Below are 7500 nucleotides of genomic sequence, written 5' to 3'. Positions count from 1 at the left end.
ACGTGGGTAGAATCCCCCAGCATTTCTTCCATAAGCTCCTATCAGAAGCAACCCATTTCCAGGTTGGATTCCCAAGCGTGGCCTAAAGAAACTGTAGATGTTATCCATCAACACGTTCTTGGTCTAACTTTAGGTTTCCTACCGTTTGACGAAACCATTTTGCAATTGTTTCCTACGACTTTCTAATCACATGTCCGTGGTACCGGAATTATTACCCCTCAATGCGGAGACGTAACGGCTTGTACAGGTGAAACACAAACCTGTCGAGCAACGTTACTCGAGAGATCCTTTGGAGGAACCCTATTTCGGCCGCTTTTACTCGCAATCGTACTCATTCGGTAATTGTAGAACATTCATGACCATACGTGAGGATAGGCAAAGAAACCAAGCCTTTTCGCTAACCTCTCCTGTTTCAGGATCGAATCCTGAAACAACCGTATTAATGTACCCACACCTAAATTCTAGCATGTTATCTAGCTGCTTGGTTCACATCATTCTTGAATGCAGCCTCGAAATACTTCAACAGTTTCACACGCTTCGATGATGCTGCAGCCTGCAGAGTGTTTGGGAAGACATTTTCTGTATCGTTACACTGTACAGTGTAAGAGCCACGAGCTGGCTGAAGCGTTAGCACGCCGGGCAAAACACTCAGCAGTATTTCATCCGACTTTATATTCTGAGTTCAAATTAAGTCGATGTCGACTTTGCTTTCCATCATTCCACGTCGAAAAAGTTCCAGTTGTACATTGGGATCGATGTAATCAACTAGAACACCCACCTCCATAATTTCACTCTTTGTACATATAGTGGAAAAGATTATATTGTTAAGTATATGGAGGGAGAGCCAGAAGAATTGAAAGCACGCCGGATAAATTGCTTAGCGGTACTTCATCCGGTGAGCTGGCAGAAACGTTAGCACGCCGGGCGAAATGCTTAGCGGTATTTCGTCTGCCGCTACGTTCTGAGTTCAAATTCCGCCGAGGTCGACTTTGCCTCTCATCCTTTCGGGGTCGATAAATTAAGTACCAGTTACGCACTGAGGTCGATATAATCGACTTAATCCATTTGTCTGTCCTTGTTTGTCTTCTCTGTTTTTAGTCCCTTGTGTGTAGTAAAGAAATAGGTACTTCATCCGTTTTTATGCTTCGATTTGAAATGCCTCTGAGGTCGAGTTTGTCTTCCATCATTTCGGAGTTTATAAAATACATAAGAAGTGAGCTCTGGAGACGATGTAATCGACTAGACCCCACTCTCAATTTTTCAGGCCTTGCGTTTTTAGTAGAACGCATTACACTAAGATTTCTGGCAAATTAAATTAAATAATTGCTAGGAATAGTTCGCTACAATTTCTGGCAAGTTTATTCATTGTATATTATTCTAAGTCAACTAAATTATTTGGGAAATAGTACCAGGATATTTTGGCAGGGTATTTTCTACCACGTTACTTGAACTTAACTAATGAATGGGAAGGAGAACAAAAATTTCTGGCAAGAGACCTCGTTCTAAATTACCCCGGGTCAATATTTTTTTTGTTTGGTTGGGGATGGAGGAAAGTAAACATCAAAATATCTGGCTAGGTTATGAATGTCAGACACTCCGTCTTCCCACCGCGTCCCCATCCATTCCCTTTGTGCTAAGATCATCAAATGAGATCATTAATTGTATAATAGATGTTTAGAACCAATAATCAATAAATTATTTATAGCGTAAAGCTATGTTTTTTTAATTAATTATTTTCATAATTACTTATGTTTTAGAAAGCAATCCGTTGCGTAAATCGAGTTGTAACGTTTCGATGCTGACTACGTCGGGTGGCTTTTTCATGATATATGATCAATTCTACCCAACAAGACATATTTAAATTAAAAATAAAGTAAAAAGAAATTCATAACGAATGTTTATTAAGACAAATAACATTAAAAATTTCTTTGATTTTTCAGTTTCCGTTTTATTTTTAGCAGTCTAATTTTATGTTACTAAAATGCAAATTTGCAAACATTTCTTAGATGTTCCTGTATTTTATTGCCGTATTAAACGCGTAAAATATAGTTAAGACAATTATCAGTCAAGATTTTTGAAAACATTTGGTATATGTGTGTACTTTGTGGTAACTGAATTTAATACAAATTAGCATTGAAAGAAACAAACTACATACATGTGGTTTGTTAATATTTACATAATTTTCTTTTAAACAAGATGTGTAATGCAAAAAAAAAAAAAATTCGGATGGATACGTTTGTTTATGACATGTGAGTCGTACAAATTTCCCCTCGTCTAATATATTGCCTGTCTCTACAAGATGAGCGTGCGAGCATGTGTACGTTAATACAAATACACGTATATGTATATATATATGTGTGTGTGCGTGTGTGTATATGTCTCTGTATATATATATATATATATATATATATATATACATGCATGCATGTACGTGTATACATGTAATATATATATATATATATATATATATATATATGCATATATATATATATATATATATATATATATGCATATACATGTAAACACACACATACACACGGACACACCCACAGATGTTTATATATATATATATGTATTACAGAGGGAGAGAGAGAGAAAGAGAAAGATAGATAGACAGATATGTATATATACATATATATAGATAGATACATAGATAGATAGATAAATAGATATATAGATAGATAGAAAGAGAATGGGAAAGTGAGAGGGAGAAAGAGTCACGAAAAGATGCAGTTTCGGACATAACTGCTGGAGTTCATACGAAGCGAGTTAATTCCTGGAAGGAATAGAGCGAACGATGGGTTCGTGGAATAACCGAAAGCGCAAGTTCTGATGGGTTTCGCTGAAAGGCTCCAAGATAAGAAGAGGCGTCGTTCCCGTTATCAAGTGGTAGACAAGAGATTTGAAGGAACCACTCAAAATACCTTTATGAAAGAAAAGATGGCAATAAAAAAAAATGACGTGCAATGTGGTCGCTGATGTGTAGTCCGATCGACAGCATATTTTTGTAGGAAGCAAAGCCTGTGCCTAGGTCATAATTGTAATAAGTACTACATCAATTCATTATTAACTGTCAAATGGAAGACTAATCTCACGCACATACATAAATAAACGCACACATTCACAACCACGCACGAACTCACTCACACATTTACTCACACGCACGCACACACGCGCACACACACACACTCTCTCTCTTCTCTCACACACATATGCCAATCCTTAGCCCCATTTCGATACAGTTGTTATGTTTGTTGATACTATAAGAGCCGTCTGAACGCTATCGTAAGATTTTTTGTTTGTTATGCAATCTCTGGGGATTTAATGATGTTACTGTTTATAACTTATGTTCTTCAGAGAGTATTGTTAAAGAGGGAATAAAACTAAAAATTTTCTCACATTTTTTCTATATTCCAGAATGGAATGAGGAATACTCTTTAACACCTGTTGAATGGCGACTACAACGGTTTCAAATATCTCCCAGCAGTATCTATACCTTTAGTGCTGAGTGGCAGATTTGGAAGCACCAAAGAATACTAAGATTCTATAACCAACAGCTTTGTAAACTGTTACTCAAGCCGTATATGCAACTACATTAACAACCAGTAGCATCTGGTATTTATCTATTTCTTTATTGCCCACAAGAGGCTAAACACAGAGGAGACACATAAGGACAGACAGACGGATTAAGTCGATTACATCGACCCCAGTGCGTAACTGGTACTTAGTTTATCGACCCCAAAAGGATGAAAGGTAAAGTCGACCTCGGCGGAATTTGAACTCAGAACGCAGCGACGGACGAAATTCTGCAAAGCATTTCGCCCGGCGTGCTAACGGTTCTGCCAGCTCGCCGCCTTGTAGCCTGGTATTTATCATTTTAATAATCAGTGCGAATTTGAACTCTCAGCTTTAGTCTTACGTCTACATATATTGGCTTTATCCATTACGAGACATTGTTTGCATCTCTCTTCAGTTGATCCTCTACTTCTTTGGTTTTTCTCCTCATGTCCATTCTGGCTAGCCAGAATATTGCATATATTACTAAGAACACACTTTCTTTCACCAGAAATATTGAACACTGTCATCTTCGTGCCTCAATTATTTTTTAAAGCCTTCTTTTTCTGTACCAAATTCTTAATTGTCTTCCCAAGGAACTGTTAACTATATAATCGCAGAGCATTTAATATTCTGAGGTTAAACTCTATCAGAAAATCAGAAGCAGTTGCCCCAGCACCCCTTCAGGGTTGGTGAAAGCGATGTGTTGGACAACGAAAAACCTGGCTGATGACAGTCAAGGCTGATCTGGAACCCAACCTAGGCCCCCATGTCTACGGCGTTCGCCGCTGGAATAAGGAGTGGTTGGAGATCACGCGGTCTTTAACCTCAAATCGCCAGGCCTGGTCGGTGTTTGTGAGTGATGCAGCATTGAGGATGAATTAAGCCAGCTCAACCCACCCCAGGTGAATGCTGTCTCAAGACAAGACAAGAGAAAATCAGAACATAGTTTAACATTGCAATAAAGCTTGACCGTAAAAACGCCTTCTTTAACACTACTCGTACTTTGAAATGATAAACACTATTCAGAAACCTGGAGCTTGTCCTTTTGCCTATACAAAAGCATTATATTCAGCCTAATCTGGATTCTTATTGACTTACTGATTCTGAGTCGTTAATCTTGTGCATTAGCACGAATTTTCAATCTTGGATGTGTCACTATGCATATTTTGTTAGGGAGGCTGTCAGAAGATTCTCTAGTAATACATGCGGGCCGTGTATTACTAGAGGATGTCGATCCTGGCTATTATTTAATATTAGCCAGAAATAAAACTTACAGTATGATCTCACGAAGAATCGAACACTGGATGGTTCTATTCTTCATACACCCCCGATAGATTTCTTCTCTCTGCGGCTTCTTTTGAGGCCCATCTACATTAAATTCCTAACTGTATCATTTTTGTTTCTGGATCTGCTTCTGTAATTTGGTAAATTTACTCTCGTTACAATATCCAGTTTTCTTTTGTAATTCTGAAGAGATGCCTCTTCTTTGCATTTGTACCACTCTAATTGGGGTATCATGTTTATATCCAGTTAACTCGTTCCTTTCCAGGCTGGTCTCCGCTATTTCAACAACGTTTCTCCAACTCAGTTTCCTTTGTATCAAAACTACAGATTGATACGAACGGAAATTTGATCCCTCAGAATCCAACAGTATAATATTTTCTCATCTCAACGATTCTATCAGCGATGTTGGAGATAATTGAAGTTTTACAGCCCAATTCGTGTGAAGTATAGCTACACGCAATATCACATTCATAAAATCTTCTTCGCTCACTTTCCTAATCCCTTTATCTTTCACAGCAGTATACGAAGCACTTGGATTTACTCAATGGACCAGGAAAATCAAAACTATTCTGATAACATCACGCCTTGAATTTTCCTGCTAATCCACAGTTGTCAGTGTTAGTCCCTCACGGAGCTTAGCATCGATGCCAATCCCTCTTTGGCATCATTTAAGGGATTTGCTTGAATATGACCAAAATCCTTAATGACCTGCTCTGATTGGTTGTTTGTACTCGCTCTTGTCCAATTCCAAGCCGGAATGTTCTAATCTGTTCCTGTATTACACACTGCATCATTTCCTACGCTTCCCTCTGGCGTTGTCTGTACTGAAATATTTCATCGAATTTGCTAACGAAACCTTTTTTCGTTTCCCTTTTGTTATGTAGCCGGCTGCTTATTTAACGTAACGGGTACTCTTTACACTTTTACTTGTTTCAGTCATTTCACTGTGGCCAAGCTGGAGCACCGCCTTTTTAGTCGATCAAATCGACCCCAGGACTTATTCTTTGTAAGCCTAGTACTTATTCTATCGATCTCTTTTGCCGAACCGCTAAGTTACGGGGACGTAAACACACCAGCATCGGTTGTCAAGCGATTTGGGGGGAACAAACACAAACATATACACACATACACACACACACACATATATATATATATATATATACATATATATATACGACGGGCTTCTTTCAGTTTCCGTCTACCAAATCCACTCACAAGGCTTTGGTCGGCCCGAGGCTATAGTAGAAGACACTTGCCCAAGTGAACCCGGAACCATGTGGTTCGTAAGCAAGCTACTTACCACACAGCCACTCCTACGCCTATTTTTTTTCAATGTGGCGGTGATATCCTCCATAAAAGTTTGCGGTGTTTGCAGTAAAAAGTACCTTTCGATATTCATTTCATGTGATTAACTTCTTGTATTTTCCAAAATCAACTCCTTAACCATCACGTAAAAGAAAGACATTAGCATAATCCATTACAATAGTTCATAAATTACTATATATTATAAATAAATAATTTCATATTTGACCTAAATCCTGTCTATGCTATTTATCTCTCTTCTTCGGTGCATTAAATATTCTGTCTATGAAAACATCCCTATTTTTTCCTATCACCAACTGAATCTCACACATTACTTCACTATATCTTTCTCACTCACTCAGTTAATCACTAACACACTCAGTTACGCATTCACACACACACACATACACACACACACACTCTTGCAAACTCCGCCAACTACGAAATAAATGTGAAGTCGTGTATGAGATTGTAAGACTCAGTCACTCACTCACTCAATCAATCAATCAATCAATCAATCAATCAATCAAAACTCCACTCATGCACATACACTCCATCAATCCACCCGTCCCTTCGTCCCACCATACGTTTCTTAGCCTTCTTCCATTGCGCCCTCTCCCTTTCCCTCGTTGCCTCCCTCTCTTCATCCTTCCACCTCTCTCTTTCACTCTCTCCCTCCTCTCTCTGACTCCCCTCCCTCTCCCCCCGCTCTCTCTCCCTCCTCCCCTTCTCTTTCTCCCTAACACACTCCCTAACGAAGTGACTGACTGACTGACTCACACACACACACAACACACACACTCTCTCACTCACTCACCCAGTCACTCACTCACTCACTCACTTACCCAGTCACTCACTCACTTACCCAGTCACTCAGTCACACAGTCACTCACTCACTCATTCACTCAATCACTCGAGTCACTTTCCTTCTTTTCCTCCCGCTATTATCGTATTTACGAACTTCTATTAATTTTCCTTCTCCGCCTTCTCATTTTCTTCTCCTCTCTCCTCTCCCCCCTATCAAAATACATACTACCATCAGATGGTTTCAAAACAAAGTCAAGAAACGCACGCATACACATCCTCACATATTTATATATACGCAAAAGTAAATATATATGCGCATATACATCCACATGTGTCTCTGTATCAAAACAGTTACGTCATTAGCTCTTTCTCTCCCTCTCTCTTTCTCTATCTCTCTCTCCCTCCCTCACAACATATATAAATATGTATACGAATGTGGGTATGTATATTTATAGATGTATGTAAATGCTAAATATACATATTGATTAAATTATATGTATGTATATATAATATATCTATATATATATATATATATATATATATATATTA

The 7500-nt window shown here is 38.5% G+C and overlaps 1 long non-coding RNA gene across 1 annotated transcript in view; it reads left to right on the top strand.

Moving 5' to 3' along the window:
* Positions 1–939: 939 nt before the first annotated feature.
* The window catches only part of LOC118765830, a 10381-nt gene continuing 3820 nt past the window's right edge, over positions 940–7500 (top strand). The window contains exon 1 of the long non-coding RNA XR_005001714.1: positions 940–982. This is a non-coding gene — a long non-coding RNA (uncharacterized LOC118765830). The remainder of the gene's footprint in view (positions 983–7500) is intronic.

Source organism: Octopus sinensis, linkage group LG13, assembly GCF_006345805.1.
Source record: "Octopus sinensis linkage group LG13, ASM634580v1, whole genome shotgun sequence".
Classification (NCBI taxonomy): domain Eukaryota; kingdom Metazoa; phylum Mollusca; class Cephalopoda; order Octopoda; family Octopodidae; genus Octopus; species Octopus sinensis.
The sequence above is the reverse complement of the archived record's forward strand: the minus strand, read 5'-3'. Positions and strand labels throughout refer to the sequence as shown.